The 25,473-nt window shown below is 36.9% G+C and overlaps 1 protein-coding gene across 11 annotated transcripts in view; it reads right to left on the bottom strand.

The window, feature by feature from the left end:
* The window catches only part of CHL1 (cell adhesion molecule L1 like), a 207,054-nt gene that overhangs the window by 163,530 nt on the left and 18,051 nt on the right, over window positions 1–25,473 (bottom strand). The window contains exon 2 of one of the 11 annotated variants that reach the window (XM_032411791.1): window positions 13,130–13,192. The exons of the other annotated variants lie outside the window; for them this stretch is intronic. The gene's annotated coding sequence lies outside the window, so the exon portion shown is untranslated. The remainder of the gene's footprint in view (window positions 1–13,129; window positions 13,193–25,473) is intronic. 11 annotated transcript variants of the gene reach the window in all.

Genomic DNA, 25,473 nt, shown 5'->3' with positions numbered 1-25,473 from the left:
CAATGTGGGCCCTAAAAGCAAACCAATGACTTCATCGGGTGCTTAGCAAAAGAAGTGGTGATCTCTTCCAATCCTGGAGGAAAAGTTGGCTGCCTAAGAATTATTTAGAGATATGTCACTTTTCTACATGGCACATTCCTAGCATATTTTTAAGGTGAATTCTCTTTACTTACTGAATTTACAACATATCATATGTAAATTGCAACTGCATTCTGGACAAAATTAACTAAAGACCAAATGGCTGTCATAATACTCTTGCTAGGTTTCACTCTGTATTTTACACAGTGAATCTTGAGTTCAGTAAGGGCATATTTCGATTGTTACTGTTACCCCAGTGTCACTGCCTGGCCCCATAACGAAGCTTAATAAATACATTTTGGATGGAGTTGAATGTCTGCAAGCTACACATACCAGAAAAATAGCAGTACCTCACAGTTACTCAATCTGACAGTCACAGGTGTGAATGTCACACACCGTTAGAGTAGGAGTCACCACCTTACCACCACTGTGCCTAGCAAAGGGACACTGTAACATAGAGAAAAAAGAGACAGAGGAGCTGAAAATAAAGTGTGTCCTCACTCCCTGTGTGACATAACCTTTTGGAACGCCAATGGTCCCATTGGTAAATAAGGGATAATGGTATCTATCTTGCAGGATAGGTGTGAAGGATAAGGATTAACTTGTATAAAATGCTTAGCTCAGGGCTGGGATCTAAAAGGTGTTCAGTAACCTGAGGGGCAGCACAGATCCCCTTTACCACCCAGAGGCAGTCAATGAGGCTGGGAGGAGCACTTGATCAGATATCACTGAAACTCAGCCAATGGGATGAAACCACACTACCCCAAATAGTGACACCGGAGCCTTGACAAACGCTCTATAAGCCACATGTGTGAACAGTTACATGTCTTATTCTCACAAGACAGAAGAGGATTTCTTTAATAATGTTTTTCAAGCTTGTGAGTTTTCCTTAAGGCCAGGAAAAAAAAAAAAAAAAAAAACCTCTTTAATTTTTGCCTCCCTAGTACTCAAGAACAGTGACTGTCATATTGTCAGATGCTGGTTGCTTAATAAATGTACATTGAATGAAAATACCTATTCTATATGTTTGTGTTGTGTGTTTACATGTGTGTATGTGTGCAGTGTATGTATGTATTTGGAATCAAGAGTGGCTATTTTTTTTCTGTTTTTATTTTACTTTATTTTAAAAATGTACCTAATCTCAATTAATCTCAAACACTGGGGATGTTTTAGTGATTTTAAAAACAGACTGAGAGCACCTCAGCTTTCTGTCAATATTTGGGTCAATATTCTTAAAAAGTTGGGATTGAAAACACCTCTTTTTCTCTCATCAACTAGCATTTGCCTGGCAGGAATGAGCTCTTGATTCAAATCACTGAAGTCCATTTGCTCAAAATGTGTACCAAGATACTCAATTCGATTTTTTTGAATGAATATAGTTTCTTTTAAAAAGAAACTGATACATGATGCAAATAATATTCCCTAGAATATAAGCTGGTAGTACAATAAAAATGAGCACACAACAGAAATTCTTCAATATGCTTAACATAAAATGATGCACAATAAAATGAGAATTAGGAAAACTATGATCAACAGCAAAAGTTGCTTTGGGAAATTATTTATAAGCAAAACCACATACAAGAAATATGAAAATGATGAATTTTGCACTATATGTTAACTAACTAGAATTTAAATTAAAAATTGGGGAAAAATATTGAGTTTGTTCCTATGAATACATTTGAAGGAATACTGTGAAAGAAAATAGTCCCCATTTCTGATCACTAGTTGCAGCATGTGGTTTACTCAAAAACAATTACTGACCCCCTCCTAAGGGTCATACGGGATTTTTCTTCTAACATTAATTGAAGACATACTTTGTGCTGCACGTTGTACTAATTTATCTGTTATTCACAAGTGCCCTCTAAATTAGGTATGACTGACCCTAATTTTATAGAAGATGTAATGAATTCAAATAGATTAGGGAGCCTGTACAACATCACGATGAAAGTGAGTGGCAGAGCCATGATGGGAACCTGTCCATGTAACTAGAAGCTCATGGCTTTATCTACCCTAGCCTGACTTCCTTATTCCATCATTCATGTAATATACCTTGAGTTTGTGAAAAGGATTACATGGTAGTCATTTCTCTATCTCCTACTATTTTTTAAAGTCATACATCCAACTGTTGTAAGGAGGCTAATAGAAGAATACTCTAGGGCAAGTCAGAAGACCATGTGAATTTTATTGCTAGCTTTATCATTAACAATGCTCATTAACAGCAAGTTTCTTAACCAAGTTAGGTCTCAGTAGCCTCATTTACAACACGGGAATGCTAACAACTATTTTTTACAGTTTCTTTTTGCCTTAAAAGTTTATGACTACAGGAAAGGGGTGCCTGGGTGGCTCAGTCGGTTAAGTGGCCAACTCTTGATTTTGGCCCACGTAGTGATCTCAGGGTCCTGGGATGGAGTCCTGTGTTGGGCTCCATGCTAAGCAGGGAGTCTGCTTGAGATTCTCCCTCTCCCTCTACCCCTCCCCTGCTCAGATGTGCTCCAGCTCTCTCTCTAATAAATAAATCTTTAAAAAAAAAAAAAAAGCTTATGATTACAGGAAAAATTGCTCTGATAATGGAGCTGAAAGAGATGATTATAGGAAAAATTGCTCTGATAATGGAGCTGAATAAGAAAGAGAAGGGCAAATTATATATAATATTAGAGAGGCTGGGGTATGAACTTTTACACAAGGGAAGATTAAATGATTAGAAATCTAAACTGTGGAAAGATGAATACACAGAACAGATAGATCAAAATGAATAAAATCTTGAAAGATCCAGGAGAGGTGAATATAATTATGTTTTCTATAATCTTGGACTTTTATAACTTGAAAGAGTAAAGATTCCCTCAGAAATAAATTGAGAGCAAATCATATACAACAGAATTCTATTACCATGACAGGTCATAAATGTCAAAGAAGTACCTAGCTTCCAGAAAGGTTGAGAGCTATTTTTGGCAAGTGCACTCACAGTTTATTAATAGAAAGCAGGGTTTATACCCTACTTTAAGGGTATTTACCATTTGAGAACATTGCGGAGAACCAATATACCTCTCAAGAACCCTTCCCTTCTCTATGGATGGCTGATCTAGAAGGAACTGGATCTGACCAATGCTACCAATTACACTCAGGAACTTTGGAGTTTTGAGCCAGTGAGCATGTAGCACACAGCAGGTGATCAAGAAATATTTGTTTAAATGAATGAGTTCTGCCACTTCCTAGCTGTGTCACCTTGGGAAAATTATGCAACTCCTCATTTTCTCTGCAATCAACTGTGGACAGGATTTATTCTGTTGCTATCTGAGAGGTGAAGATCAACATGACTGATCCCCTACAGGAATCCCTCTCAGAGAGGAAGTTTTCTCATAAAGAGTTTAAGGGAATTTGTTGTAGCAGAATACCACAGTGGCAGAGTAGGTCCTGAGGCCACAGGCCACATCTACAAGGCACAGGCCCCTCATGGCACCATCTGTGGTCTTCCAACCATGAATACTGAGAACAACCCCGGAGGGGCAAGATTCAGCCACAGTACCTAGTCAAATCACAAAGCTTGGACTAGAGCCCTATGACACCAAGGGAGAAGCTGTTGTTTTTCCAAATCATACAACGTAGAAGTCTCACCTACCAGAGGCCAGAGTCCCTCTTATGGACCTGCCCATCCCGTTTATCACCCTGTTGTGTGATGGGCAGGAACATTCTTCATTTTCTCAATTCTGCTGATTGTACTGTAGCAAATGAAATCGTGTTTGAAATGGTTTTGAAAGTAGTAAGTAAAAATGTCAATGTTTTATGTTAAGAATAAATTGAATAGATAATCTTTTAGATCTCAAACAGGGTCTAGCTCTGATTTTATATTACTTTCTAATGCAACTGTAGATTGTCTCCCCAGGAAGTACCAATGTCCATAGCAAATCTGCAATTCTGAACACAACTGACTGAGGATCACTTTGCTTTTGTATATGATCCAAAATGTATGCGATGATCATCTCATATATCAGAAAAGCAAAGCTCTCCTTTGACTAAAGCCTGATCAAATCAGGTGGTTGTGGACAAGTTAATACCAAGGTCAGGCTCATTCAGTAATGAGATAATAGGATACATTCACGTGGGGCTTGCTGTATGCCAGGCACGGCTCTGTTTTTTATTTTATGAATTCATTTTATCCTTACAAGCTATGAGGCAGACACTTTTTGTTTTTAAGTTCCTCATTTTAAAGATAAGGCAACTGAGGCACAAAGAATTTACATATTGCCTAGGATTACAAAACCGTTTCTCTGGGATCAGCTTTATAATTGTGATAGTCTTATATACTAGCAAAGGTACCATCACAACATCAGAGCATTTTTAAGCCAGACTCGTGTTCTTTAGGGCTGCAAACTTAGTGACCACACATATTTTCAATCACGATTAAAGAATGGAATTCCAAGTCATTAAAAGTCATACTAAAGTACATATGAAAACTGCATGAAAGTCTTTCAGGCACATTTAGGTACGAAAACAAGTTAATACCACTATTAGGACTTTCTGCCTGAAGGCATCGTACAAGGGATCTTTGTTCATTCATTCAAGTATTTATTACTTGACTACTCTATGTCCGGCACTGTGGCAAAGGCCTGCCCATGAATGGAGAGCCCTATGTCCCTGAAATAAGAACTTGTCTAAACACATCCAAACCCAGGATATTATTCCCAATTTCCTGCTTGAGCCATTCCACCTGCTGCTTTGGTCAGAGTATTTGCTCAAACAGCTTTCAACCCCTGACCAGCCTCCACTGTTGTTGCTCCATTGGCCTATGGACCTTAGGATCTCTGCTTCCCTCTCATCTTCCCCAAAGCACACCTAGGGCTACGCTCTCTAACTCTTCCTCAAAAGAAGATTAAGTTTCAGTACTCTGTCCACATTCCCAATATTTTTCAGTCCTGTCTGCATTTTAGTATTGATAGCTACAGTAACAATACTGTGGTGGTGATTGTCTCATACCACAGTAAACCTTCGGAGACAAATAATTTTCAAGTGGTTTTACTATTCCACCCATGAGAAACTCATTTCTTTTTTACCTATGATGTCATGTTAGAAAGGCTTTGAAGGAGATGGCAATTGGTTAAGGTGGATAACTTGTGGGTTATATTTTTGGTTTTGGTTTTTTCTTTTTTTTTTTTTCTGTTTTTTTTTTTAATTTTTTTATTGTTATGTTAATCCCCATACATTACATCATTAGTTTTAGATGTAGTGTTCCATGATTCATTGTTTGTGCATAACACCCAGTGCTCCATGCAGTACATGCCCTCTTTAATACCCATCACCAGGCTAACCCATCCTCCCACACCCCTCCCCTCTAGAACCCTCAGTTTGTTTTTCAGAGTCCATCATCTCTCATGGTTCGTCTACCCCTCCGATTTCGCCCCCTTCATTCTTCCCCTCCTGCTATCTTTTTCTTTTTTTTTTTCTTAACATATATTGCATTATTTGTTTCAGAGGTACAAATCTGAGATTCAACAGTCTCGCACAATTCACAGTGCTCACCAGAGCACACACCCTCCCCAGTGTCCATCACCCAGTCACCCCATCCCTCCCACCCCACCCCCCACTCCAGCAACCCTCAGTTTGTTTCCTGAGATTAAGAATTCCCCATATCAGTGAGGTCGTATGATACATGTCTTTCTCTGTTTGACTTATTTCGCTCAGCATAATACCCTCCAGTTCCATACACGTCGTTGCAAATGGCAAGATCTCATTCCTTTTGATGGCTGCATAATATTCCTGTGTGTGTGTGTGTGTGTGTGTGTGTGTGTGTATGTGTGTATATACACACACCACATCTTCTTTATCCATTCATCTGTCGATGCACATCTTGGCTCTTTCCACAGTTTGGCTATTGTGGACATTGCTGCTATAAACATCGGGGTGCACATACCCTTTCGGATCCCTACTTTTGTATCTTTGGGGTAAATACCCAGTAGTGCAATTGCTGGATCGTATGGTAGCTCTATTTTCAACTTTTTGAGGAACCTCCATACTGTTTTCCAGAGTGACTGCACCAGCTTGCATTCCCACCAACAGTGTAGGAGGGTTCCCCTTTCTCCACATCCCCGCCAACATCTGTCATTTCCTGACTTGTTAATTTTAGCCATTCTGACTGGTGTGAGGTGGTATCTCATTGAGGTTTTGATTTCGATTTCCCTGATGCCGAGTCATGTTGAGCACTTTTTCATGTGTCTGTTGGCCATTTGGATGTCTTCTTTGGAAAAATGTCTGTTCATGTCTTCTGCCCATTTCTTGATTGGATTCTTTGTTCTTTGGGTGTTGAGTTTGATAAGTTCTTTATAGATTTTGGATACTAGCCCTTTATCTGATATGTCATTTGCAAATATCTTCTCCCATTCTGTCGGTTGTCTTTTGGTTTTGTTGACTGTTCCCTTTGCTTTGCAAAAGCTTTTTATCTTGATGAAGTCCCAATAGTTCATTTTTGCCCTTGCTTCCCTTGCCTTTGGCGATGTTTCTAGGAAGAAGTTGCTGCGGCTGAGGTCTCTTTTTCTTTTTTTTTTTGCTTTATTATGAGTATTAAATGTCCACTGTAGAGATCTGGTAAAATACAAATAGTTATGTATACACATACATATACACATATGTATGTGAATATATTTGTATATGTAAATATATGCACATATACATATGCATATATATAATAAAATCATCTGTCAAAGGTAAAAACTACTAAGTGCATTTCCTTTCCCAGTTAATATATCAATATTCAACCAGTGCTATACACACACACATATGTATATATACATACAAATATGTAAAAAATATTGTGTATCTCTACATTAACATTATAAACACTTTACCTTATAGAATAATCTAACACACCATTTTATGTTCTTCAGCTTAAGCCAATCTTCGCATAAATAGAAAACTAGCTTGAGTTTAAACACGCTGATATATGTTCAAACATTAATGTAAAATCGTATTTAGTCAGTGTAATTTATAACAATAAAATTTTGGTAACAACCTAAATGCTCAGTAATAGAGAAATAATAAGTACCTAGAATAGACTGTGTATTAGACAACTTTGTAGTTTTAAAAAAATGTGTTTCCAAAGAATATTGAATGCTGAGAGAAATTTCTTATGTTATAAAATTAGATGAAATAAAGCACTACAAAATTTCATATGAAGTATGAGTTCAATTTTGCCAAAAAAAAAAAAAAGGTATGATTCTATAGCTTCATGGGAAGTAACACTGGAAGAGACGAGGAGAGATTGAAGATGATCTAATTTAATAAATACTTTTTTAATGATCATGAATTATCTTTTGTATCAAAATAAACAAGAGAGGAAATCAAAACTTTTTTTTTTCCTCCAAAGCTGCATAGTCATTTGAGCTAGGTAAGTAAATGGCTCAGTTTATGAAGCTATAAAGAAAAGAATGGCATTCGGGTGGGGGTGGTGCTGGCTATGGGATAGCAGGAGAGGAAACTAAGAAGCCTAGGAAATCAGGGCATAGTCAACAAGACAGATGAAGTTTGAGAGGCTGAAGACGAGGGCAAAGAGTAGATAAAATAGATGTGATGCTGAAAAGCTGGATTGCGGTGAAGGTGTGAAGAGCCCTGGGTGTCATGCTTAGATAATTAAACTTCATCTTGGAACAGAAGACCATTGTGTGTTTTTAGTAGAAAATGACAAGTTCAAATTTATGTATCAGGATGATTATTCTAGTTCATATCTTTGTATTCTCAGATAAACTCAAGGTTCCAAGGATGTCGGATGTCTTGATTCATTAGGAAGTAAAGAAAAAGGGAAGAAAAGAAGCAACTGAATTGATTTTGTCTAAGATGTTGAGTTCAGCCCTTACCTTAGAGGAAGAATTTTAAGTGCTCCTTGGTTCCTTTCAGAGAAGGTCTTTGAGCAGAGAAGGGAGCAAAGCAGCTTAGAAAATTCTAGATATGATGTAAGGTTAAATGATGGGGAACACAAACAGCAACAACAAACAGCAAGGGTACAGATACTCATTAGCTGTACCCTTAAGTAGGTCACAACCACCATGAACTTCTGCATCCTCCTTTTTTTAAATTGGAGCTAACAAAAATCTGCCTCACCACCCTGAGTGGAAATAAGATTTTATAAATGATAAACCACGTAACAGAGATAATGTCAATGAAATCAGTATGCCAAAGCCATATGTGCATTCCTATGTTAATTGAGGCATTATTCACAATAACCAAGCTATAAACAACCTAGGTGTCTGCTGATGGATGAATGGATAAAGAAATAGTGACACACACACACATACACACACTGAAATATGATTCAGCCATAAAAAAGAAGGAAATCCTGCCATTTGCAACAACATGGATAAACCCAGAGGACATTATGCTATTGAAATAAGTCAGACACTAAAGGAAAAATACTGTATGATCTCATTTATGTGTGTGTAATCTGAAAAAGTCAAACTTATAGAAGCACAGAGTGCTGGCTGCCAGGGACTTGGGTGGGGGTTAGTCAAAGGGTACAAATTTTCAGTTATAAAATGATTAAGTTCTGGGGAGCTAATGGACAGCAGGGTGACTAGAGTTAATAATACTTTATTGTGTACTTGAAATTTGCTAAGAGAGTAGATCCTAAATACCCCCCCCCCACACACACACACACACACAAGGTAACTATATGAGGTGGTGGATATGTTCATTAGCTTGATTGTGGTAATCATTTGGCAGTGTATATGTATATAAAATCATGTTGCACACTTTATTTTTTTTAAAGATTTTATTTATTTATTTGTCAGAGAAGAGAGAGAGATAGAGAGCGTGAGCCCGAGCAGGGGGAGTAGCAGGCTCCCCACTGAGCAAGGAGCCCCATGCGGGATTCGATTCCAGGACCCTGGGTTCATGACCTGAGCTGAAGGCAGATGCTTAACCGACTGCCACCCAGGTGTCCCTGCACACTTTAAATATACACAATTTTTATGTGTCAGTTATACCACAATAAAGCTAAGAAAAAACGATGTTTCAATTAAAAATAGTCTAACATAATTATTATTTTATATATACTCAATAGCAAATGGAAAGTTTGTTGTGTAAAAAATAAGAGCAAAACCCAACTTATAAAACTGTGAAAGTAAAGAGCTAATCAGCAGAGCATGAATCAGTTACTCAATAACTAAAAAAAAATCTAAAGGCATCTGGCGCCTCATTTGGAAGAGTATGCAATTCTTGATCTCAGGGTTGTGAGTTTGAGCCCTACATTGGGTGTAGAAATGATTAAAAAATAAATAAACTTTAGAAACTGCTACAAAGAGATGTCATAAGATGTCTAAAAACTGAAGGACATTTAGACATTTAGAGTGTAATAGTCTAAATAGTCTAAGTAGACTATTTAACCTCTAATTCATCATAATAAAATGATAATTCCTATTAATTATAATGCAGAACAGAATATACAAATTCAATGACAATTCTCAAAATATCTTTAATGTGGATCAAATAAAAAGGACTATATATGAAGAGCTCCAGGAAACTGTGTGCAAGTGGAATGATAAACTTAATGGTGTTACTCAAGAGACCAAATTAATAATTTGAAACAACCTGAACGTATGTGGGCCAAGACCATGATTCCCCAGTGCCTCCACAATGAGTTCAATACATGGTAGATGCCAAACTACTCTCAGTGAAAGAGATGAATATATGAATTCTAAGCATAACATTGTGGTCAACCAGTAGGGGTTACCATGCCTTTCACTCCAACCAAAAAGTGATCAGCAAATCAATCAGAAATATAAGGTGATCCAAAGATTTTTGACAATGTTAAAAGTAGAATATCATTAGGGATACTTTGAAAAGCATCTATTACAACAAAATTGGTACTGGGCTAGGTAAGTTGGAAGTATAGTTGAGGATCACACCAACACATTTACAGTGAGATACATTTGGGGTGATAGAGAATAAGAAATAAAATCTAGAGATACACTGTCAGTTGAAAATTTCAATTAACATAAACATTTTTAGATATTAAAAGACAACATTTAGAAAAATACTATATTTAACGCAGTCCTATTTTACAAAATGTGAAAGTTCACCTGTGGGCCAGGTCTGTTTCAGTTTTCCATAAAATTGTGCATCTGTAATTATCTACACATTTCAAGCAAAAGAGGAATAGATGGTGGTGGTAATTTTGGTGGTGAGGAAAGAAAGAAAGAAAAGAACCTGCCACAATTATGGGAAATAACCAAAAAAAAATTTTTTTAAGAAATATTGGGGAAAGTTATTCAGATCTCCAATCTGCACTGATATTCTCCTCCAGTAGAATTTCCATTAGACAAAAACTCTTAGTAAATATAAACCAATATATTAAACTCACTCTTCAGGTACCCAGTACTATAGTACCAGTACCACCAATTAATGTGAAATGGAAATTGGTGATGATTTATCTAGTTAAGGGGTTCTTAACTCCATGAAGGTCACAGATGCATTTGAAAATCTGCAGAAAGCTAAGGACTCTCTCCAGAAGCATACACATATGTTCATGCATACACTGTATTGAACACAATTACAGCGGTTTCAAAAATTATTCAAACTACTCAAGACAAAGTTCAATGTAAAAAGTAAATATTCGGCCTCAAAACAGAGAACTAAAATCTGTTGTAATTGTTTAATCAAATTTTATTGCAAACTACCTATATTATAACAATATAAAACCTTACATTTTATAACACTCTCACAAAGATTTTTTTTTCATTTAATCCCTTAAAACAAGTTTGTGTCAATTTGTTAGATTCATTTAAAAATGAGGAAAAATAAAATGCAGAGGGTTAAGTTACTTCTTTAATATCACAGGTAGCAAGTGACAAAGGTCAAGTGTAGAACCCAGTATTGGGATTCCAATTCCAGTCCTTTCTCAACAATGTCATGACCCAATTTCTATATCAGAAAAACAAGTGGTGTACACACTTTGTGAAGGTGCACAGTTTAAAATGACACAAAACAAATTTAGTCCTTCACTATGAAAGGAAATCTCTTCTTCCTTGCTTGGCTTTTCTTTTTTCTTTCCTTTTTTTTTTTTTCTTCAAATCATCAGTTGGTGGTTTGTTATGACCCAGTGAATGAGCTGTGGACCAGAGCTTCTCTACTTGGGATTTTGTCAGTTTTAAGCTTTTGCTTTCATCTATTTCTGTTTAACATGACACAAAAGCCTGAGAGAACCACCACTTCCTTAGTCTCTCCACATAATCCAGGCGTCATACAGGAGCTTAAAAGACATGCTATTCTCTTCATTTTATCATGAATGCTCCAAATTTTTATACAAGAGATCCTTTGATCCTTCAGAAGCAAGCTCCTTTTTGAAGTTGTGGTAACCAAGTGTTGAAGAGGGTTCTTCCAGGAGGGGCCAGTTGGTCACTCAGTACACATTTTAAATACTCACTTTGTACAGCTCCTTATTGGCTCTTTATAATGCTGCAGACACTCATGGTGGGGGAGAAGGGTGAGGGAGGATCCACTTAAAGCAAAGCAAAACAAAACAAAAGCAGCAAAAACTAAGAGGTGGTCAACTCCTTTTACTGGAAGAACCACAATGATATGAAGGGAGGAAAATTTTACCTAATGGAGCCTCAAATGGGGGAAGTAAGAGGGACACAGGCAAGTAATTGATTTGCAAGTTCAAGACAAGAAAAGTGTAAAGATTAGGCCTAAATTGCATGCAATCAACATCATTTTCTGTTTTCTCAAAAGCACATAGAATATAACAAAGTATATTCTGAACCCAGCTATAACGATCCCACTGAAATCCTAATAGGCATTTTATACCCACAGAGAGTGGACACACTGTAGTAGTTGAGAGCTGAACTAATTATCTGGAAAATTCAAGCAAAAGACCCTTTTCTCTATTCCTTCCATATGGACATTATTTCAGGAAATATGAGGCTCTAGAGATTTACATAGTCTAGAAACTAGACTCTGTTCTGAGCAGCCTGCTCTCCTTTGGACATTCACATTTTTGGCTTTGAGAAATGCAATATTCTCAGGTTATTTCTTGCATTAATTATTCACAGTATAGCTGGAGTAGATGCAACTGCATTGCTTCTGTATTCTAAGAAAAGATTTGGGCAACTTATCGATGGAGGCATGGGGAAACTGGCCAGTCAGAGAATGTTTTGTGAAAGGCATTTTCTCCTGTCACTTTTTTACACATCAGTGCTCAAAATTAATGAAGTTTCCGAAGGACATAGCAATTAGAAAAAAAACATTAGGAAAAACTTATAATAAATTATGTCAGGCATAAAACATGTTGGGAGAAATTATAATTAATAAAAAGTGAAATGTTACACCACCTTAAAATAGAAAGCAGAATCTCTCTTACAAACAACACACGGGGCTAATGCAAAAATCAATGTTCACTGTGCTGGTTGCCTGCAAAAGTACACAATTAATCCTGTGTAAACTAACCTATCAGCCATGTGCACTGCAGGATTCCTGATAACTATTAGGCTGCACAATCTATTAAAGAAAGAGAACTTTAATGAGGTCCCATGAGAATCTAAAAATTTAAATCACTTTTTTTCTCTCTAAAAAAACATTTTTACCTCATTTAATGGACATTACTTTCCATATCTGATATACATATGGTCAAATCCACCATTAAAACAATCATCAGGAACCAGAAAGACAGCTTGTCTTGAGTTTAAAATATACTACCGAGGTGATTTCAAAGCAATAGAGGATTTAGAGCTCTACATGAAAAAGATGCCGCCTTATCTTCTTCTTGGCTTTTTTTTTTTTTTTTTAAAGATTTTCTTTATTTATTTGAGAGAGAGAGAATGAGAGAGAGCACATGAGAGGGGTTAGGGTCAGAGGGAGAAGCAGACTCCCTGTTGAGCAGGAAGCCCGATGCGGGACTCGATCCAGGGACTCCAGGATCATGACCTGAGCCGAAGGCAGTCGCTTAACCAACTGAGCCACCCAGGCGCCCCTTCTTCTTGGCTTTGATAGCAATCTATTGCTATCCTATGTCACTGGACCTCACAAGGGCTAATGAGCCATTCTAAAATTGTATTACCACCAATATACTTACTATGTGAAGATACGGAGTCCCATGTGCATTCAGTCTATGAAAATTATAATCTGCTTAATTCCACTACAAAAAATAAATAGAAATAAAGTAACTATTTAGGTATGATCATTTTAAAAATACTGTCCCTATTACACATGCATAACTGAGTATATATAAAAATGTCTTAGTCATGTGTAGGTATCCCACTTAATATTTAACATCTAAATAGACATTTTTGCACAGTTTAAGCAGAAACACGGTTTAAATATTTTTCTGGCGGGGCGCCTGCGTGGCTCAGTTGGTTAAGCTCCTAACTCTTGATTTCAGTTCAGGTCATGATCTCAGGGTCATGAGATCAAGCCCCGTGACGGGCTAAGCGCTGAGCGTGGAGACTGCTTAAGATTCTCTCTCCCTCTTCCTCTGCCCTCCCCCCTTACCAGCTCTTTTTAACTACAATATATAGGATTATATATAGGATTACCCCAATCACTATATATAGTGATTGGGGTAATCCTCTAAGGGCCTTTTTTTTTTTTTTTCAATTCTTAGATTGTATGTAATTCCATCCAAAAGCATGCCACCTGGACAGAGACTAAATGATTCTTCAAACACTCCCCTGTGTTTTCATTACATACTTAACTGAATTGAAATTCCCTTGAAGAAAACATATCATTATTAAAACTACACATTCCAAAAACATCATTAAACTTGGTCTCAACTTCTTCTGAATCCTGATTCTTTAATCTCAACAGCAGTCTTGTGATAGATCAAATCCATTCAGGTATTGTTTGTCTCAACTGCAAAGCTGTATGCCAAAATAAATAGGTGCATGGATGGATCCATCTATCAGTTGGTAGATGGATAGATACATCAGGGCATTAGCTGTGATAAATGTAAGAGAGAAAATGAGAAGTCCTGTCACTCATCTTCCTAGAGCCAGTGTGGATTGCTGAAGGAGCTCAGCCTGAGCCAATAACCTCTCCTGAAGAGCACTGGGCTGCTTCCCTTCCCTTTGGCTCACTGCTGGAAGCAAACATGGCAGACTGCAGATACTGTAACAAAATCACTAATGGGAGACCCAAAGTAATGAGTGCAGGTATCTCCAGGAGTGGACAGATAGTAAAAAGAGAAGTGAGACAAAAAAGAAGATCCCAGAGGAGAAAACAATGTAGATGCACAGAGGAGAGCAATTTGTCTAAAAGGCTGGAAAGCCCCTAAGTACTAAAAAAAGCCGACATTTCTGCTGTAACTCTCCCGCACTAAAACTGTAGTTGGTGTCCACACATGCTATTTTCTCCAGAATTTGCTCTATTTCTGAAAGCTTTTGATTTCTATTCTATGCCTTTTGTTTCCTCTCTCCAAACATATATCACCTACTGTATTTCAAAGTGTTATGAACCTTTTAGCCCTTATTTCCATAGAAAGCAATTAAGAATGCTAGAGAAAAGACAGGGTTTTTGTTTGCTTTTCTCATTTAGCTCAGAAGCATAATACTCTCCCCATCAGTCCTAAGGAGCATCGCTTCCTGTTGCACACATACCCAGTGCTAGTCCAGGCCCCAACTTCAGGTCTACCTTTATGGGACTAATAGATCATTTCCTGTCTTCCCATGTTTCTTCGCATATATTTTCTATAAAAAGTGAAGCAGAAAAATATTTTTAAAAATGATTTACAAGACAACTTCCTGCTTAGTTTTAATAGATGGGCATTCATAGGTGGTGGTTATTAAAGTAAAAGTAAGACATGGGTGGGAGGAGGTGGATAACATTTATACATTTTCAACCCTGGTAATAACTACACCTGCTGCTTTCTTACATGACATAAACACTGATTTTACCAATGAAGAACTCCTGGTGAAATTATTTACCTGAAATAATAGGCATGAATTAAACTAACATGCATTTCAGCTTTCACCAAAAATTTTCCCTGGTTTCAGCATGAAAATATTTTGACAAGGACTAAGACACCCTTCTTGTTATGTTTTCAAAACTCTCCTATGTGTAGTCTATCAGAAAGTATCTACTTGTAGTGGATTGTCTACTAAACATTGGGGAGAGGAGGAAGCATTTTGGAAAATGACGGGAAAGATAAAAAATATAAGGTAATTTTTTTCTCTAACAGTCATAGAAATATTTCCACTTTAAGAAAAGGCAGAAAAGTACCAATTATCTCCTTCATTACCTATTTCACAATCACTCTCTTGATTTTGGAAACCTAGAGAAGCACAATCACTGTTAAATTCCTAGACAATGGTGGTGGTGAGTATGTATGTTTGTGTGAGTGTGGGACTATCAGTGGGTGCATGGGCATAAGAAACTGAATTGCTGGGGTGCCTGGGTGGCTCAGTCGTCAAGCGTCTGCCTTCGGCTCACGTCATGATCCCAGGGTCCTGGGATCGAGCCCGGTATCGGGCTCCCTGCTCAGCAGGTAGCCTGCTTCTCCCTCTCCCACTCCCCCTACTTGTGTTCCCTCTCTCGCTGTGTCTCTCTCTGTCAAATAAATAAAATCTTTAAAAAAAAAAAGAAAGAAAGAAAGAAAGAAAGAAAGAAGCTGAATTGTTTCATGTTTGACCCAGCTTTCACTTTGGCTTTATGAGCTGTCTTATAAAGGAAAAAAAAAAAAAAAAAAAAGATATGTTTTAAGAATTAATATAGACTCCATTCTACTGGATGAATCTCTATATTCATTTTCAGACTTCAGAGATGTTAAATTTGGCTTAACTCTAAGAATCAAATAAAAGACAATCTGATACCCTGTACAACTTCCATCCCAACGCTTATTACTCCTCTATTAACAGTCTTCCTGAGTTAGAATGTAGGCTCTGTAAGAGTAGGTAGCATTCCAGTTGCTCAGCATTGTTCCTGAACTTAATAGACAACATGGTATCCTAAGTGTTCAATACTACCTATTGAATGAATAAAGGATTTATGAGCTTAATCCTCTAGTCAATTAGTACCTGACACAGTCCTTTTATTTTATTTTCTCAAAATATTTTTTCCTTTTGAGTTAAAATCAATTTTTTGCATTTTCTCTTCCACTAAATTCTGTTACTTAATGTAGTCAATATGGTTTTTGATAATTCAGTGAATCTAGTAATATTAACAAATGCAACAAGCATGTATTTAGCAAAAGCTACATGCCAGTCACTGCTGTAACAGTTTTAAAAATATTTCATTTAGTAATTGCAACAATCTTCTGAGATATGTCCTATTCTTTATCCATGATACAATGTAGTTACAGTACAAAAATACCACATTCTGAACAGATTACTCCTTTAAAAACAAAAGATGGTATACTGCCCACACAAAAGTTATTTTAACTCTATGGGTCAATACTTAGAGAGCCTTTACCTTCTAATATTAACTTTGCAATGCAGATTTGTGTTCCCATAACACTTCACTTAAGTATCACTATTTTATATCATATAGTGATAGTGATGGACCAAAATGTTTTCACCAAAAGTTCACTTAATTTCATGGATATTTCAACCGGAAAATAGTTTGAAGGGTGGTGTAGTTGTTTGAATAAAGACATCACAGGATACCTACATCCTAATCCCTGGAACCTGCGAGAATGTTGCCTTACATGGTAAATGGGACTTAGCAGATGTGATTACATTAAGGACTGTGAGATAGAGAGATTATCCTAGATTACGTGAATACGTGAATGGGTCTAATATAATCACAGGTTCCTTATAGGAAGAAGGCAGAAGGTGAGAGTCAGAACAGGCGACATAGGGCAAAGCAGAGAGAGACAAATTGGAAGATGCTACACTGTTGGCTTTGAAGATGAAGGATGGGGCCGTAAGCCAAGGAATGCAGGTGGATTCTAGAAGCTAGAAAAAGCAAAGAAACAGATTCTCCCCTAGAGGCTCTAAAGGCAAATAGTTCTGCTGACACTTTGATTTGGGGCGGTCTAAACTCCAGAATTTCTAGAGAACAAATCTGTGTCGTTTTAAGCCACTAATCTGGTGGTAATTGTTTACAATAGGAATTGAATATAGGTCAAGTAACACAGATGTATGTAGATAAGAACCTAGATTTTGATTTCAGGAGCCAGTTTTTGGTACTTCTTTAGGTTGATACAAAATATATGCTGCCTTCAATTATTTTGCAAGGAGATGAAATAATATTATATCCATAAGCCTAAGTTAAAATTATGCTGCTTCTTATAAAAACCTACATTTTTAAGTAAGATTTGTCACATATGTAGTCATATCATTTTTGAGCACATAAAATATTTCTATAAATTAAGTCAATAAATATTAAGATACAATAGAGTAATATCTTGCATAAGTACAGTATCTACAGTCTCATGAACTTAATATTAAACACGTAATTTAAACTCCCTCTTCAATGTTTGTTCATCTATATTCCAATAGCAAGAACACTTACAGAACCAACATAAACATCAGGAAGATTACCTGAAATACTAAGTACTACTCATGTATATATAAGTCTTTGTACAGATGTTAAGTACTAGAGTGTGACTGGGGCACCTGGGTGGCTCAGTTGTTAAGTGTCTGCCTTCAGCTCAGGTCATGATCCCACGGCCCTGGGATCGAGCCCCGCATCGGGCTCCATGCTCAGTGGGAAGCCTGCTTCTCCCTCTCCCGCTCCCCCTGCTTGTGTTCCTGCTCTCACTGTCTCTCTGTCAAATAAATAAAATCTTAAAAAAAAAAAAAAAAAAAGTACTGGAGTGTGACTATGTGGTTTACCTCTACTCTTCTGAAGAGGAGATTGAGTTGACTTTTTGTCTAGTCTTTGACAACTACCATGAAATTAAAAATGGAAAGGCATGAGATTTCTCTTAGATCTAAGCAAGTTAATCTCTGAATGAGTTTAGGGTCTGTTACCTATAAACACTCTGATAGATCTACATTGTAATCAAGAGCTGAAACAGTTCATTATCAGTCTTTGGTGATAATGTTTCTACTTGACCAAAAAACACAAATTCTATATTGGCAATTTTGCAATGTAGCTTACATGTTTTTATCTTATGAAGAAATTTAGATACAGGAAATAGAATTTAAAGATTCCTACATAATTGCCATCTAAATTTTTAAATATTAACATTTTGTCATATTTGCCTCAGAACTCACTTTTTATTTTTATTTATTTATTTTTTAAGTAGGCTCCAAACCCAACATGGGGCTCAAAGCCCCAACACAGAGTTCAAGAGTCACATGCTTTACCAACTGAGCCAGCCAGGTGCCCCCCGAAATCACTATTTAAATAAATAAAATACAAGAAATTCAGTTGAAAGTCCCTTAATTTCTCTTCTAAATTCCATCTCCGTTTACTCCTAGAAAGAACCAACATATTTAATTTGATGTGCAAGCAACACATTTTTTATACTATTCTATAAATAAAATGTTGCATGAGTATTTTTAATTCACATAATTGGTATTGTTGACAATGAGACAAGAGGCCCCAAATGGAGTTGCTTATGCTGAGCCTAACCACAACAAGCCTTAACTTAGTTACAGTTTCAGCCTGTCCCAGGAATGGAATCTTACACCAGTCAATTAAGAATCCCTGGTCAGCACTAGGAGGTAATAGGCCCAACAGACCCCCTGCTGCCTTCTAAAGGAAAGTCACCTTGTCTGAAACAATTCACTTTTTGCTACTAATCCTTGTATGTGCCGCCTTCTGCCCCTAGAAGTCTTTCATTTTGAACAGCTACTCAGAGCTCCTTTCTATCTGCTAGATGGGATACTGCCTGATTCAAGAATCATTGAATAAAGCGCATAAGATTTTAAAATTTTACTCAGTTGAGTTTTATTTTTTAACACTATCATACACAAGGTATCACTCTGACACTTGCTTATTTTCACATAAATTATTTTCAAAATCTACATTTATATTTAGTTCATTCATTTGAACTATTCTATAGAAGTCAACATGCATATACTAAATATTTTATATATTTCAAGCTATTTAACCCCTTTTGATAGACATGTAGGTTGTTTCCACTTTTTACTCTTACAAATGGTTGCATGAAGGGGCACCTGGCTGGCTCAGTCAGGAGAGCATGCAACTCTTGATCTTGGGGTCTACGTTGGGCATACAGCCTACCAAAACAAAACAAAACAAAACAAATGATTGCACAGAACATAGTTTGTATTGTAGGGGATAAAGGCAGGCTGTCCCAAGATGAGCCACTTTGGTATAAAGATTATTTTGAGTTAAAAGCAACCAAAACGCAGCAGATTCAGGAAAAGTTCTTTACTTCCTTCCTCAACTACCTAATAATAATACAGATAGAGGTCCTGCTCCAAGAAGAGAGCTATCACCATAGATAACTACATTATGATATGAATTACTACAGTAGATAAGGGGAAAACTAGCAAGGTCTGTTTGATCAAAGTCCTCTATGTCCATTGTTTCTGAGTAGCCCAGAAACATTTCTTTACCAAGCATTTACTCTTTTTCATCTTCCGGAGGACTGCATTCATTCCCTTTGAAGTCCCAGACCCCTACCCCCTTCTTCTTAGTCAGAAGGACATATATACCTCACTTTGCCTGTCTTTGGAATTTCCATGTTTGTGTGGATTTCTCATGTGTACGAAATTAAATTTGATTTTCTCCCATTAATCTGTCTTATGTCAATTTGATTCTTAGTCCAGCTAGAAGGACCTTGAATAGCAGAGGAAATTCTTCCTCCCTGACTGTATAGTTCCCCTTGAGCACATGTGTGAGCACTTCTCTTGGGTAATCATGCAGCTACAGAATGGCTGGGGCATCCTAGGGTATAAATATTTTCAACCTTCCTAGCTATTGTGAATTCCTCCTCCCAAAGGGGGTTCTGTCACTTTTTACTCACATCAGCAGAGCATGAATGCTCCCATTTCCTGATATCTTCACAACATTCAGTTTTAGATATTTTCACTGTTATAGCCCAATAAATGTAACACAGATCCTCATTGCTTTTTTTTTTTTTAATCAGCTTTACTAAGGTATAATTTACCTAGAGTAAAATTAACAAGTTTTAAATGTACAATTCAGTATTGACAAAGTATACAGTTGTTTAAACATGACTACAATCAAGATATAAAATATTTCCATCACCTCAACTCCCAACCCCACCCACCAGTCCCTGAAATCACTGATTTTATTTGTCCCTCTAGTTTTACCTTTTCCAGAATATCCTATAAATGGAAACGTACAGTATTTAACCTTTTGTGTCTGGCTTCTTTCACTCAGCACAATGCTTTTGAGAGTCATTCATGTTATTGCATAGGTCCATTCTTTGTGATTGCTGAGTAGTATTCCATGGTATGGATGAACTACAATTTGTTTTCACTGAGATTTTAATTTGCATTGCCCTGATTATTGTGAGGTCCAGCATTTTTACATTATTTTTGACCAACTGAGTTTCTTTTTTCTAAAATGTGTTATTTCTCTTTGCCCATTTTTCCATTGTGTTGTTTTTTTCTTATGAATTTAAAATTTATTCTTTGTTCTTTGTCATTATCTATATAACTAATAAATTGTATCTTTTTCACATAAATATGAAAATAAACACCCAAAGTCTAAACTTTAATCTTCCTAGAAGGACTCATTTAGAAGCATTTCACATTACTAATGTATATACCAAAAAATAGGGTGGGCATTTGGGTTAAAGTCAACATAATTTACTTGCTATTCAGTAACACTTTTAACAATAGAATGGTTCTTTCCTTAGCGGTAGGTGGGTACTGTGTTCTCTACTCACTTGGGGAAACTTAAATATATATTAAAATATAGCAAGGGAAAAAAGGATAACCGAATTCTATTTGATACAAATTATCTTGCCATTTTGATCAACACATATCATGCTTATGATCAATAATTGAATGGAAAATGTCTTTCATCTTCCATACCCAACACAAAAGTGCTGTAAGAATTAATGAGCAGGTTCCTCCAGTGCAGTGTAGCACATTCTTTCAGGAGTGCATGCCCTCTTTCAGTCCAGAAGCTCACTAAATGTCACTCACCCCAGTCCTCAGCCCTCCTGGGGCTCATCCAAATCCCTCTGCAGCGAGGCAGCATGGCGACGACACATATCTTAAACCTCCTTGTCTCACAACTACATATTCTGTACTTGTTTCCCATGTAGGTTTCTGCCTGCAGGGACTGCGTGCTATTTCTCACAACAATCCCCAAACCACCCATATCATCTTATTAAAAGTACAATAAACAGTCTCACAAATCCCCTTTATCGCACCCTAGCTCAAGTCCGAGTTGTTCTCATTCCCCATGTGGAACACCAACGGATCCTGCTCCCTGTTGCAATCCACTCTTCACGCAACAGCTAAAGTGATTTTTTTTTTTTTATAAACATAAATCAGATCCACTTGCTTTAACTGCTTGGATTCCTTTGAAGTTCCTATACGGTGCTTTAAATTCATATTCTCATCCATGACCTGTAAGGGCTCACAAGATCTGCCCTAACCTTTCCTGTGCCAATTGCGCCCAAGCTCCCTACGCTCCAGGTTCTAGCCTTCTGTCAGCTCCAGACCATGCCAAATTCTTGTCTTCCACGGTACCTTTCCGCTTGCTGCCCCTCTGCCTGGAACCCTGCCCTTCTGGCTCTTTCCGTGAGCCTTCCTCCCTTTCTGGCTTGGCTGGAAAGTCATCTTCTCAGAAAACCCTTTCTATAATAAGTTCCTCCTTTCATTTTTCTCTACCATCGTCCTTTTTTCTTTCCTATAATGATTTTATTTGTTTACTTATTTATTGGCTGACATTCTTAGTAATGGTCAACCCTGGAAGGCAGAGAATTTGTCTTCATCTTAATGCTTAGCACGGTGCCTGGAATTTATAAACAGCTCAATAAATATTTGATGAATGAATGAATGACTCCTTGGAATCAGAGCCACACACACACACACACACACACACACACACTTACTTCACTTGGAGTCACTGGTTATTCTCCTCTTTTGTACCTGGGAGCATAGCTATAGACACATAGGTAAATTTTTCTGATACTGTTCTTTTCCAGCATGAATCTGTTCAACCAAATTATTCAGGAGTTACATAGAGGGTAATTCCTACCCCAGTGCACACAGGACTGAAGAGAAAAAAAAAAGAAAAAAGCTACTGAAAATTTCCCTCCTCTGCAGACTTTTAAACTGCTAATCAGCACAAACAGCTTGTGGCAGATGGAGCACAAAAGGTTGCTGAAATGGCACATAACTAATTCCAGGTGATTTAATATCTCACATTGCCCTAGTGAAAATATTGACAAAAAAGAAGAATATGATTTGGAGTCTTTCTGCACGGCTGAATTTGGTGTTAGCTTTTGAGCTTCTATCAAAGCATTTCCATAAATCAACATTGCTAAAGAAAGAAAGTCTAGGTGTGGCATCCAGGAACCACTGCCAAATTAGGAAAATCCTAGCAAATGGGAAAATGCTAGTTCTCTGGATATGAATGGCCATCTTTAGCAGCCCTTTCCCAAATGTATGTTCCACTTTGTCAATGTCAAAGTCGCCTCCAGCAATGTTCCTTGAATGTCCGATGGGCATCTTATGCTTAAGGAGGAAATAAACTTTCTAAATATATTACCAATACCATTGGTCAGTTAGCAGTCATAGGGAAATATGAAATTCAAATGCTTCTGGTAAATCCACATCTTACACAAGGCATCAATAAACACAAACTATTTTATGTTTTTTTATAGACGGGTCTGGTATATGTTGACTATCTTAGGGTTCTGAGGCTATTTTTTCACTCTAAAAGCACTGTCTGGTACATTATTTCAGAATCAACTCTCAACCGCTTTATGAAAGAGAGTATTCACTTTAATCTTTCTCCTGGCCACATTAAAAAGAATACACAAGAAGTAAGAAGATTCTTTTCAACTGTCATATAAGAAAGTCAGCTCTGAATTCACAGGAAATCAAAAAGAAAAAAAAAAACTGTAGTATTTAGAATTATTCTGCCAAACAACATCAAAAAGCCAAAACTTCAAACTCCAGTAATGATGTTTTCCCCATAATACCTCAATTCAAAATTGTACCACCAGTCATGAGTTTGTATTTACTTATTTAAAAAATTTTTATTTTTAAGTAATCTCTACACCCAACATGAGTCTCGAACTCACAACCCCAAGATCAAGAGTCACACGCTCCACTGACTGAGCCAGCCAGGCGCCCCTGAGTTTTTAAATATTATCTGATTAGTACTGTTCCTCTAAAATATGGTAGTATTTTTTTAAACATCATTTTTTGTTTACATTTTCTGCCATATCTGGACAGGTAGGTCTGAGATCCCACATTCTTGGGTTTAAAATATCTCTAAAGACATTTATTCCCACTCAGAATTTTCATCATACCAATTTCCAAAGCTTTAGGCTGGCAGTTGACAAATTTGATGAAACTCAGCCAATAAATAATGAGTAGAAATGCTGAAAGTAAAAAAAAATTCTGAATTCATGAAATGGTCACCTCAAGTAAATTTCACTATTGCATCATTCAATAGATGGCATCATTCAAATTTCACTATTGCATCATTCGTCAAAAATCAGATTGTAAAGCTTTTGAGAGATGTGCTTCAATGCACAGAACAGTTTTATAATTAGTCACCTAGTATGAGGCCAAGAAATAAATGTTACTTTTTACACTTAACATATAGTAGTATAAGCAAATCCATGACAATTTTAAGAAGTTTTCATTTTGATGATAAATACTTGATGAGAAAGCAGATCCTGAGAGTGAGTTCAGCATAAGTGAGGTTATATAGATTTACCAAAGAGCAGTTCTGTCTACATATGTGTATGCCTGCACATGCTGTGTGTTCAAATTCTCAATTTCATAGTCTCTAAATTATGCCTTGTCACTGTTACTTATTAGGTGCACATGATTAATATTTGCAAAGAATAACTTCAGAAGATAAAGCTAGAATATTTCACATCACTGCACTATTGCTTTATCAACTCTACTAAACACAAGTGCTTCTTCCCTTTGAACTTTAAAAAGTTGTATTTTCTGTATTAATGAAATATCCACAGTAATCAAAAAGAGGGATGCATTATTCAAGGTGCTAGCAAAAGCAAGAATATCCATCACTAATCAATATTGTGGATATTCATTTCCCTACTTTTTTTTAAAAAAGTGAAATTACTGGAGACGCCTGGATGGCTCAGTTGGTTAAGCATCTGCCTTCGGCTCAGGTCATGATCCCAGGGTCCTGGGATCGAGTCCCACATTGGGCTTCCTGCTCAGCGGGATGTCTGCTTCTCCCTCTGCCTGCTGCTCCCCCTGCTTGTGCTCTCTCTCTCTCCGATAAATAAATAAAATCTCAAAAAAAAAAAAAGTGAAATTACTGATGTAATTAAAATGCAATGTACAGAAGACTCAACAAGTCAATTATGTAAGTGTTAGTATGGCCAATAAGAAAGTGATATTAAAAAAAAAAAAAAAAAGGGAGCGCCTAGATGGCTCAATTGGAAGAGCATGCAACTCCTGATCTTGGGTTATGAGTTCAAGCCCCACATTGGGTGTAGATATTATCTACATAAATAAAACTTAATTTTTTTTAAATAAATAAAAAAGATAAAATTAAAAAAAAAACAAAGTGACATTGATAATGTAGCATGTGACCTCAGTGTTTCTAAGAAAAAAAAGGCACAAAATACTTTCACTTGAAAAATATATGAAAATTACACAAATATAAACAACAATATAGAAAATCCTAGTGTTTCACAGTCAGCTCTTAGTATTTGATGACCTTATCATTACTATCCTTTGTTTTTTTCCTTCTTCCCATTTCACAAGCATATTAAGTATAGAGAACTAAATACACAATAGCCTTATCTGCATTATCTGAGCTTCTATGACTGAGAACCAGGTCCTAGAAGGGACTACAGAACACAGAGTCAGCAGTACTCTGAGACATAGGGGAGAAGAAAACCCACCTAGAAAACACGGAAGGCACTGTGTTTTTCTGCTGGGAACATCTGATTTCCTGGTCATCTCAGAATTGGAAAGCACCCTCCAAGGTCATAGAACTCAAACATCCTTATGATGGCTCTGGATATCCACACCCCCTGACTTGTCAATCAAATAGGCTTCAGGTTGGCTCGCCATCTTCCACCCAGGTTTGGCTTTCTCTAAGTCTATGCCAAATTGGGGAGGGCTCCTGTTTTATAATACATGGAAAAGCCTTTTGGAACTTGAGAAAGGTAATCAAATCACATTTTATCACAAGAAGGTTTTCTCTAATGGCACTAGACTCTGGTGTGATAAATACTGCTAAAAATTAATTGCTCATTAAGTAGGGCTTGCACATTTATTTTGCTTCAGAGAAATGGTAATTGCAATGAAATTTCTTCTTTGCCTGCCTTTCAAATTCTACCTCTTTTCTGACACGTTCATC

Source organism: Phoca vitulina, unplaced genomic scaffold, assembly GCF_004348235.1.
Source record: "Phoca vitulina isolate PV1807 unplaced genomic scaffold, GSC_HSeal_1.0 scaffold13, whole genome shotgun sequence".
NCBI classification, from domain to species: domain Eukaryota; kingdom Metazoa; phylum Chordata; class Mammalia; order Carnivora; family Phocidae; genus Phoca; species Phoca vitulina.
Note: the sequence above shows the minus strand (reverse complement) of the source record. Positions and strands in the feature narration are given on the sequence as shown.